Source organism: Eptatretus burgeri, chromosome 5 (assembly GCF_056783735.1).
Source record: "Eptatretus burgeri isolate ZD-2024b chromosome 5, Ebu_testis_v1, whole genome shotgun sequence".
Classification (NCBI taxonomy): domain Eukaryota; kingdom Metazoa; phylum Chordata; class Myxini; order Myxiniformes; family Myxinidae; genus Eptatretus; species Eptatretus burgeri.
The window spans coordinates 50,199,344-50,210,882 of record NC_140965.1 but is presented as its reverse complement, the minus strand read 5'-3'; positions in this window follow the sequence as shown (position 1 = coordinate 50,210,882).

Here is an 11,539-nt window from a genome sequence, read left to right as displayed (position 1 = left end):
ACCAGGAATAGCAGAAAAACATGTACTTGGTATCCAAAACGAGCCAAAGGAGTGAACGCTGGAATTATTTGAGGAGAATGATCTCATAATTGCAATCACGTGATTCAAACAACCCAGGTGCAGACTGTACACATGGACCTCACCTGATGGGTGGCATACAAATCAGATCGACTACATTTTAATCAATATAATATGGAGAAGTGCTGTGCAGTCTGCCTATACTAGGTGTGAACTCTGGAACAGATCAGGAACTTTTTGTGGGTATAAGCTACAAGTCAAACTGAGAAAGGTGAAAAAAAAAAACCTCCAACCAGATGTGACCTTGAAAACGTATTTAAACAATATAAAATAGGTAGGGCACATTCTGTTTCAAACAATCTTTCAACACTTTCCTTGGATACTCGTTATACTCTTCACGATAGCAGTTACATCAGTAACTTCACATATTGACATCAAATATAAATAAAAGATTTATTGAATACATTTGTTGAAATGTATGAAATCAAAATGACATCACAATGATAGCGATTGTTGAAATGTATGAAACCAAAATGACATCACAATGATAGCGATTGTTGAAATGTATGAAACCAAAATGACATCACAATGATAGCGATTGTTGAAATCCGCGTTTTGTTGAATGCCGTCATTCAACAAAACGTTTCTTCACAGATCGATAGAGTAAACTCATTCGAGGCGAAATGCTGCCTCGGAGCTTTTCCAAAGCGACAGTCCAGAGAGAACGTGAATCGAAAATGGTCCGACAGAGGATTTGGAGGACAGAGGTTTCTTACATTATCCTCCACAGCAATAAAGTACAAATTCCAACCTGTCATTCCAATTCCAACCGGTCACCTGACCCGGGCATTGTAAAAGTTTGATATTGCCGAGATTTCACCTTTCTCCCATTCACCGATATTCCCAGTCTTCCCCACATTTGCTCCAAACAATTTCCCATTTATTCTTCCCTTCTTCTCAACCCGTCCTTCTTTCTTCTTTCCTATCGTCCTTTCTTTACTTTCATCAAATGTAATTATTTCATGCCCTTTTTGTATGTAATACTGTACATAGAATACCCCAAAGTAGGTGTAAGAACCTTTTGTCAGAATATCTCAAAGGATCATAGACATTTTTGCTAGATATTTATCATTCCTTAATGCAGATTGTGCTGAAATCGGGCTTCAAGGGTTTGTCACCTTGGTGAAGTTCAATGCACGTTATGCTGGGCTTTGTGAATGGGACAGAGGATAAATGAACACGCAGCCTGCCATGGCACTATTGTGCACTTCTGCCAAAAACAACTTACTTGTTAATCACACTTTCAAAAGAATCGAGACTTCAATCGGAGAGTTAGTGGAAACTTCTGATAGACATAATCAAATGTGACATCGTTTCGCTCAACAAACGCACCTTTGAGAATCAAGAATATGTAACAACTTGTTCCAAAACAATGAAATATGAGAACATGGAATTAGCATCGATCTTCCTTCTGCAAAAGTCTCTTTTTGTTTCAAGGAAAAAAACCGAGATGCTCTGGTCAGGTTTATTAAAAAAAAAATAAGGGCAATACCCCAGGATGCTCACCTGGTAGAATAATGATACTGAGGAGGAAGTCAACGTGGGAAGGAATTAGCAAAATGTACCAATGAACAAATGCTACAGCAAATACCTATTATGGTAGGCAAACCCCCCCCCCCACCAATCCCCTTTGACCCTGATTTTTTTAAATAGCGTGAGCAAACTTTGGTACATCATGGGTGATGAAGGTGGTGGTGAAGTTTTATCAAAATTGTGTGTGTGGTTTCGGAGAAGAAAGCAAATACCTATTTTGGGGGGCACCCTCTATAAACTCCCTCCGTAGACCCCCCTCAGACATCGATTTTTTTCATGCTGTGAACTATCTTTAGTACATACAGAGTGCTAAAGGTTGTGGTCAAGTTTCATCGGAATTGCGTCTGTAGTTTCTGAAAGCAAATACCTATTTTGGGGGGCAAACCCCATAGACCTCCTCAGGGCCAGCTTTTTTAATGCCATGAACCAACTTTGGTACATACAGGGTGATGAATGTTGTGGTGAAGTTTCATCGAAATCATATGTGTAGTTTCAGATAAGTTTCAAGTATTTGTGGACGGACGGACGACGCACCATCCGAAAAACTCCCCAGAACCATGTTCCAGGTGAGCTAAAAATTACACGAATCCAGTCAGATTGAGGTAGCATGACTCCACCCTCAACAACCTTTTCTTCCACCCTCACAGTAAGCCTGCAGTGGAGAATGGCAAAGCATCAGACGATTAGAGCATTCTGCGGTCCAAAGTTTATTTCAGGCTGCACCGATATGACACCTTTTTCAAACATATTATCCTCTAATGGACCAAATTAAACTGATTTCATGTGAATTAAAGTGCCTGAAAACTAATTTCTCACCACTTTCAATGCAATGTATGCATTTCAACTGCATGTTGCTGTAACTATTTAATTTGCCCTTCAAAATTGACAATGAACACTTGTCCTGTATGCTTTTACCATGCATTTAAAGCTGCACATTCTAATTAGCAAACGTTTTTGTTGGCTTTTCCATGGTTCATATTATACCATTGGAGTTATCTATTTATTACATATATGATGGAATTTTTGGGTCTGTCCCTCCCTTACTCCAATAAAGTCTCTCCCATCCTTCCTCAACTCTTCATGCTCCTGACATACCCCTCCCTCTCTCCTCACTCTTATAGTTCCTAAAGTTATTTCACTTCTTTCCCCACACTTCCCATACTCCCATGTGTCATGTAAACATCAGTAACCTAGAAGCGCACTCGGTGGAGCGCAAACCTCCGCCACGTAATGCCTGATCCACAAGAACATATTGGGCTCAATACATTTTTGAAATATCATGCAACACAGGACTATATCATTTTTGGCCCTATCTCTCAACGGTGAAGAATCACTTAAAAAAAATTAAATAATTCTCGTATCCAGATCCAGATTCGGATGTTCACCAAAATTGAAACAATTTGTCGTGGTCACACACCCAACATGGCCACCAAGTTTCATCTGAATCCGTCCCCACAACTTTTTGAGATATCCTGCACACAAACAAACAAATAAACAAACAGACGGAAAGGGGTGAAAACATAATCTCCTTCACCTTCGGTGGTGGAGGTAATAAAGAGTTCATAGAACACCTTACCCTGCACAGTCTCAAGAAGAAAACAAGGGCGGGGTCAAATTTGATTGGTCGAGATAGTGTAAAATGGCATAATATTTTGTTCACGTACTGCGAAACGGAAGGGGTTTGAAGGTGTCAAGAAGGCATTTGTGTTCTCATGTTCAAATATATAATGCAATTGAAATAAAATAACGAGTTTAAAGGCTGCAGAAAAAAAACTTTTTTCAGACGTTTACCGCCATTGATGCAGCGTCTGTTACACAACCTGATTTAACACATTACATTGGTTATTCATGCCTGTTGTTTGTGTCCTTTAGAACTTCCTTAACAAACCGTTCGTTTCCAGTTTAGAACGATTTTCAATTTTGTTTGACTTCCAGATAGACAGACAGATAAACAATTACCTTACTCCCCTCTGCACTTGCGCAATCGGGATGGGATTCCATACAATTAGTCAAACTCAAAGCCAAAGTACAGCTAAGCTGCAGGTTCATGTTCAATAGACAACACTGAATTGAAATCAAGTTGTTCCTCAATCATAAACTGATATTTGTGGACAGACAGACAGATAGACAGACAAACTGAACCAATTGCTTAACCCACTGTTTGCTTTGAGTGCATGGGGTAAAAATGTTATCTCCACGAATTGTCCACATTTTAGGAATATATATGGTGATGCTGAAGCATATCATTGGTGCAAGATCAGGTTGGAAAGATTATTAAAGATAGTGTCACAAGGACTGCAATCTCCTAACAGTGGGCAACCACAATGGAGGCAGCTACTGCCGCTTGCTGAAGCCGAGACCTCAAAGGGGAGCTGAACTATTACTGTTTTGCACAGAACAACGGCAAGTGGTTAACGTCGGCCTTTGATACAGTGGAGACTATTACTGCACTGGTTATTAAACAAGGTAACAAGAAATTTAATCCTCCAGAGAGTCCAAATGAACCCGATCATGAGTGCGACAAAATGGTGGTAACACGATCAAGTCAAACTGTTCCTTAAAAAAATTAACAAGACGCACGATAAACAGAATCCTGGTAGGTACAACCCCCCCCCCCCCCCCACAAAACCAGGCTTCATGGGTAGAATGGCTGCTCAGTCTGGATGGTCAGCGGTTCAAACCTCGTCCAAGTTATACGAGAGACTTAAAAAATGGTAAGTGCTGCTTCCTTGTTTGAGGCTCAGTATTTAAAAGGATAGAGCATGGACAGTCAACCATAAGTTGGCAGTACGAGTGCAGGCTTTGATGGGCCTCATGGCATCTTCATGCATCCAAGTTCCCAGCAGAGGAACATATATTTATTTACAAAAGTTATCCCCATAGGCACCAATATTCACACACACACCCTCACACATACACCGGGCAATAGACAATAGAGCAGGGAAAGTATGGAGGTAAAGAACACCAGGTTGCTGCAGAACTCAAATGGTGCAAGTTCGGGAGTGGGAACCAAACAGCGGCCTGGAGAGCTAGTTGCGAGGGTGCGAGGATCAGAAAAGAGTGCAGCATGGCCAGCCTTACCCGGTTCGTGGAAGAGAACAAAGGATCAGGACGCCTTATCCTAGCTCTTTCGAGGTCAGAAAATGCCAATTTCCTCACGGGCACGAGTAAAGAAACCTTACCCTAAACACACTAACATAGGAAGAATTTCTAAAAGCTATGAGAAAATGCACGGCATCTAAGGCTTTAATCTTAAGTATTGCCCCCTTTACTTACCCACAAACATAACGACACACTTGTTTACCACGGAGATTGCATCGAGACATGATTGAAAAGTTTAACGTAATGAAGAGTTTTAAAACAAAATGACCCAGTTATTCTTATGGTAACCAGGGGACAGCACGAAGCTGTAAAATAAGAAAGTAAAGAAATTAAATAAATATTTAATAGCAGTTGGTGCATGCAACGATCTGCCAGAAAGGGCAGTTCGGTGACATTCGATCACCTTACAAAGGAAATGGATAGCCACCCAGAGACAAAAAGGATAGACTAGTTCTAGATGGCTTCCTTGAGCCGAGACTTAAAGGTAAAGCAGGTAGAAGCATGCTTGGCAGTCCTTGTTTTCCGCCTCTGGGTGACTGTTTTACCTTTCTTCAGGAGCATTTTAGAGCCCGTTACAAGTCTCTTGGAGGGGTTCAAAGATAAACCATACAGTGTTGACTGACAGAACAGGCACATGGCGTCTTCCGTTAAAAATCATGATCGAATGAACATTACTGACAATCAGATCACAATATTATAAATCTCATGAGACTAATTCAGTTACTGGAGAAGCTTACATTCCAAATCCTTAATGTTTCTGGCAGTCAACTGCGTTTGAATCCACAACCTTTGGGACTCCATTCCAGTGCCTACAAGAGCACTGTTTCCTTATTTATCAGTCTCTAGTCCTTTATCCGTCTCTTCGTGGTTCCTTTTTGGGTATCAGTCTGCAAAAGTAACTTTGAGAAAACGTTTCTTCGCAGATCGAGAGTCACCAGAAGTCTTTATAAAGCGCCTTGTTTGTCAATGTTACACTTTTGTCTTGATGTTGTTAAACAAGAAAAGAAAAAAAAAATGTTCAGAAAACACCTGTTTGTTGTATAAATCTATGTTATCGGCTTTGTGGCGGCTGGTCTCGGGTGGGTTCGAGTCCCGACCCAGCTATGAACTGTCATCCCGGTGTTTCGCAGGTAGGGTGATTCATCAATGTTCCATGCCGTCCCTCGGATGGACATTAAACTGGACGTCACATCTGCCGACATTCGTTGGTGGATGTATCAATCTCACGGTGTCTTTCACGGAGAGTAGGTGAGTCATTCTTGGCATCATGAACAAATTACTAATTCCTTCTCTGACTGACTGCTGGTAAGGAAATAAAAAAATATACCATCAGAGATGGGGAATCCCCCGCCATTGAATGAAAAAGGTCATACATATTCCAGATAAAGAGGGAGGTGAATTGGAAACAAGACACCATTTGGTCATCATCTCGAAAAAGTTCCCCAGGGGTGAGGAACGTAGTAACCAAAAATAATTGAAATCAGATAAGCGGTTTTCAATTTGGATCATACGGATGATCCGCTGTGGCGACCCCTAATGGGAGCAGCCGGAAGAAGAAGTAGAAGTAGAAGTAGAAGTAGAAGTAGAAGTAGAAGAAGAAGAAGAAGTAGAAGTAGAAGAAGAAGAAGAAGAAGAAGAAGAAGAAGAAGAAGAAGAAGAAGAAGAAGAAGAGGAAGAAGAAGAAGAAGAAGAAGAAGAAGAAGAAGAAGAAGAAGAAGAAGCGGTTTTACATTTATTGCAAAAAACATTTTTTTCAAGATGGCCACCCCAGTCAGCCATCTTGGATCCGGCCACGCCCAAAATCAATAGGGTTCTTCCTTTTCAGGTGGTACATGTGTGACCCAAATTTCAAATCGATATGGCAAACAGTTTATGAGTTATCGCACTCACAGCTATAAATGTTGACGCCCGGACGGATGGACGGATGACCTGGGTGACAACAATATCCGCCTTCTGCCACGCGGCGGGGGATAAAAAAAACCATGCGACATAACTTTAACCCTTACTCAGGAACCACATGGGCAGCATTGACTCTATTTATACAGTACTAGCGAAGTTCCTGTGCTATGCACAGGTGGGAGCCCAAAATCTCAAAAAAAAATATTTGGAGAAATCTTACGGAAAGTCCTCACCCACTTTAGGACATGTGCAAGGACCCCAAAAGCTACACAGAAAATTTGGTGGGATGTTTTTTTTTAAAGGAAGACATAAAGGACAAAAACAACAGGCATCAGGCATGAATAACCAATGTAATGTGTTAAATCAGGTTGTGTAACAGATGCTGCATCAATGGCGGTGAACTTCTGAAAAAAGATTTTTTTTCTGCAGCTTTTAAAATCCTTATTTTATTTCAATTGAATTATATATTTGAACACTAGAACACAAAATTCTCCAAAACTGTGTGACTAGTCGCGTGTGACATCAATGACCCTTTGATGATGATGATGATGATGATGATGATGATGATGATGATGATGATGATGCTGATAACAATGATGACGGTGATGGTGTTGGCTGGGGAGAGGGGGGATTAGCTCCGATATGCCATGATGAGTTTTCAAAAACAAACAGACAAGCCGGGAGTCGACATGGGTGGTCGCTAGACGAAGGCGAATTTGAAATATGTAGATAAGAGAACACATCAGATGGCATTTTTGCCGTTCGTTGTTCCATATAGGAACATGACGAGCAACTGTCCATTCATCATTTGTGGTCGATTCCCTAACCCTAAGTAAGGGAATCCCAACGCGAACGTTGGGGTGAAAGCATATAGTAATATAATTGCATACTAGTCATAGTTTTTGACGGATTGGGCTGAAAATTTTGGACAAACAGGTTGATTATAGTGCGCATCAAAGCACGGAAGCCGATTTTTGATTTTCGAAAAAAAAAAAATTCGGATTTTTTTCAAAAAATTCTGTCCCGTTGCTAGGCAACGGTGGCGTCCATAGCAACGGTGCTCAAAAGCATACAACTACATCCTGGTGTGAACCTACCAGTCAAGTTTCATCAAAACCGGTTGACTCCTCTGGCCTCCAGAGCTGTCCATTACATACAAACAAACAGACAGACGGAAAACTTGAGACGAAGGGTAGTCTAGCGACCACCCAACAATGCAGAAATGGCGAATGGCAAATCATGAACCAACACATTCCACATTCCCGTGCCACCTTCGGTCGAACGTCAGGCATTTGCTGCGGTTGACGCCACCAGAAGGTGGGTAATGTTTCTATAGGCGGTCAATGGCGAAACTGCACATTCTGAATCCGCGGATGTGTTTACATGCAACAAATTGTGGCATCTCAGGAGTGGAAAATGAATTAAACTCATCTTGTTTAGTACCAGTTGCCAGTAATCTGGTGAGTAAATGTGGAGGCAGTCACTGTAAAAAAAATCTCACCCGATTTCACTGCCGAAACTTCAGTCCAAAGCACCGTTGTGCCGAGATCATCTCACATTAATCCTCACGAGGAATTGTGATGTCTGTTGTCGAAGAAATGATGTGACAATGTAACTCATGACTAAACGTCCATACATCAGGATTAAGAAGAATGGAAAACTACTCTTCATCATTTGAATCACTCACTACCTTGCCAATTTCACGGGTTACCTGCCCTCCGAAGTAAGGCGAGCCTCTCCAGGCCTTTCCCAATAATTTCAATGCTGTTAGATGTTTCAATTTCAACACCATAACTTTCCACAGATGTTCCGGTTGGTGGGCAGTACTAGTACCCCGGTCCATGCGGTTGACCTGCTTCGATGGCGAAGAATCACTTAAAAATTATCAGATTTGGATCCGGAATCGGATCTTCACCAAAATTGAATCAATTCTTGCTTGCAACACACCCAACCTGTCCAACAAGTTTCATCCCAATCCGTTCAGAACTTTTTGAGATATCGTGCTAAACATCGTTTTTGGCCCGACCTCTCAATGGTGAAGAATCACTTTAAAAATTCGAGTAGTCGGATCCAGATCCGGATTTTCACCAAAATTTAATCAGTTCGTCCTTGTCGCACACTGAACCTGTCCACAAAATTTCATCCAGATCCGCCCACAACTTTTTGAGATATCTGCACACAAACAAACAAACAAACGGACAAACAAACAAATGAAATTGCTCGTTGAGCAAGGAATTTCCAGAATAACTTTGTCATATCTCCATGATCTCTAAAAAAAACAACAACCTGGAAATCAATTTGGTTCTTATAAGTCGATAGTGCTTCTGTTTAATGAGTTATAGCACTTAGTTTGGTCGTGATCATAACTTGGAAGTCAATCTGACTTGAAATGGCGTTTTTATCGCAATTTGAAATTTTTGACCCGACCCCCCCCTGACATTCGACCCCCGACCGCTAAGAAGGGTGTTGGTGTGACACCCCAATGAGACATATGGTTGGATGCAGAATTGGAAGATGCACATTTTGGATTTGGTTTGAAGTCGATACGACCATTTTAGCGGACGTTATTGCGAAAATAAGAATTTCGGTTTTTCGGTGACCTTGACCTTGACCTTTGACCTAGATTCACCAAAAACGACAAGTGTCTAAGTTGGACCATGGCCAATGTCTGTATCCAGTTTGGTCATGATCGCTGAAATGGTGTGGCTGCTACAGGGTAAACAAACACACAAACAAACAGACAGGCACACAGACAGACACACAGAATGACACACACAACCGACCAACATAATTGCCGAAATCCGAAGGTTTCCGGCAAGTAACAAGAACAAGATGTGATGCAGTGCACGACACTTGCAAAATCCATCAAACAAATTTGACCTCAAAAAGAATTGGTGGTTGAACTCAATGACCAGATATGCAAGTCCTCTTCAAGTTCTAACAGCTTCGTTTGTCCGCACAGAACTTTTGTGTTTTTCCCCGCAACCGGATTGATGCAAATTTTTCACAGTTGGTGCAAACGCCTGCCAATTTCACCATTGGCCAAAACATTCTGCTCATATAGAATGTTTAATGATAAGTATGATGTCATAGGTCACGTGGTGGGGCAGCCATATTGGAAAAACAGAAGAACTCTGGGCTTTTGTATCTCTGAAACCGCACCAAGGAAATAATTGAAACTTGGCACATTGCAAGTACTCCTCATGGGGAATGAGGGTGATATTTATGATGTCATAGGTGCCTTCGTTATGATGTCATAATTGCATATGTAGAACGCTACATCCAATCAGCATGAAAATATTTGAGGGTCATCGAGGGATAAAATGGTCCACAAAATAATTTTTGATGACGTCATTGGTCAAAGATCGAGGCGAAACTTTACAAATATGACCGCCTATCCATGAGGAACAAAAGGTTCTCACATATGATGTCATAGGACACATGGTTTGGCAGCCATATTGGATTTACCTCAAAACATAAAAATCTTCTTCCCCAGAATGGCTGGACAGATCGAGGGGAAACTTCACACAAATGTTCCCCAAGGCATCCTTGCACAAAGTTGTGAAGAAATAATTGATGTCACATGGTTTGGTAGCCATATTTGATTTAAGAAAAATATTAAATAATGTTTCTCTGGAACAGCTGAATCAGTTGATGTGAAGCTTCACAATTGTGATCGAGTAGTGATGGGGAATACTTTTTTCAAATTTCAACTTGATCAAACACATAGTCTGGCAGCCAGAATTATTTAATTTTTTTGATCTGGGTTTATTTCTTTATTTTTTTTTTTGAATAAGGCTCACTTGGCTGTGCCTGGATGGGTTTGAGGGTAGAGAATCAGCATCTGAATTACGAATCATATCCAGGTTCCTCCTGATGACTTCATCTTTGCTTTTTGCTTGTTCGGGTTCCCTCTGATGACTCCAATGCAGGACTGCACCTATTTGGTCTTCCATTTGATCTGAATTGAATTTATTTTAATCCAATTATGAATTCAAATGAATCTATCTATAATTCCAGCAATCTCTGTGTGTCTGTCTGCGACCGCCGTTTCTCGACGACCGCCGGTCCGATCGGATTGAAACTTGCCAGGAATATTGCCGGGGACCCGCGGATGTGCCTTTTCGAGGTTTGATATCGATCGGACGAGCGGTTCCCAAGTTACGGCCATGTATCTGTGAACCAATGGCAGGACACGGTGCTATGACGTCACGAATGACGTCACAATTAATGTTTATTTAATTATTTAATTTTTTTTGAAGGATTGACGTCACAATTCTTCTTCATTTGGTATGACGTCACAATCGACACTGGGGACCTGGGTATGTGCCTTTCTCTGAGTATGTGCCATACCTGGGTATGTGCCAAACTCCCAAGGTTTGATTATTATTCAAATTATTAATTAATCCCAAGGTTTGAATTTTCCCGAGGGAAACAGCTGTTTCCCAAGGGTTTGAAAGCTGTTTTTTTCCCATACCAAGGTTGGAATTAATCGTTGTGCTTGGTTGACATTTGTGAATACATTTACAGAGAGAGGGATGAGAGAGGAGGGGGGAGAGAGGAGGGGGAGGGAGGAGGGGGAGAGAGGGGGGCAAGAGAGGGGAGGGAGAGAGGAGGGGGAGAGAGGAGGGGAGAGAGGAGGGGGAGAGAGGATGGTGAGAGAGACGAGGGGGGAGAGAGGAGGGGTGAGAAGGGGGGAAGAGGGGGGCAAGAGAGAGGAGGGAGAGAGGGGGTGAGAGAAGGGAGAGAGGAGGGGAGAGAGGAGGGGAGAGGAGGGGATAGAGGAGTGAGAGGGGGGCAAGAGAAGGGAGAGAGGAGGGGGAGAGAGAAGGGCAAGAGAGGGGAGAGAGGAGGGGAGAGAGGGGAGGGAGAGAGGAGGGGGACAGAGGAGGGGGAGAGAGGAGGGGGAGAGAGGAGGGGGAGAGAG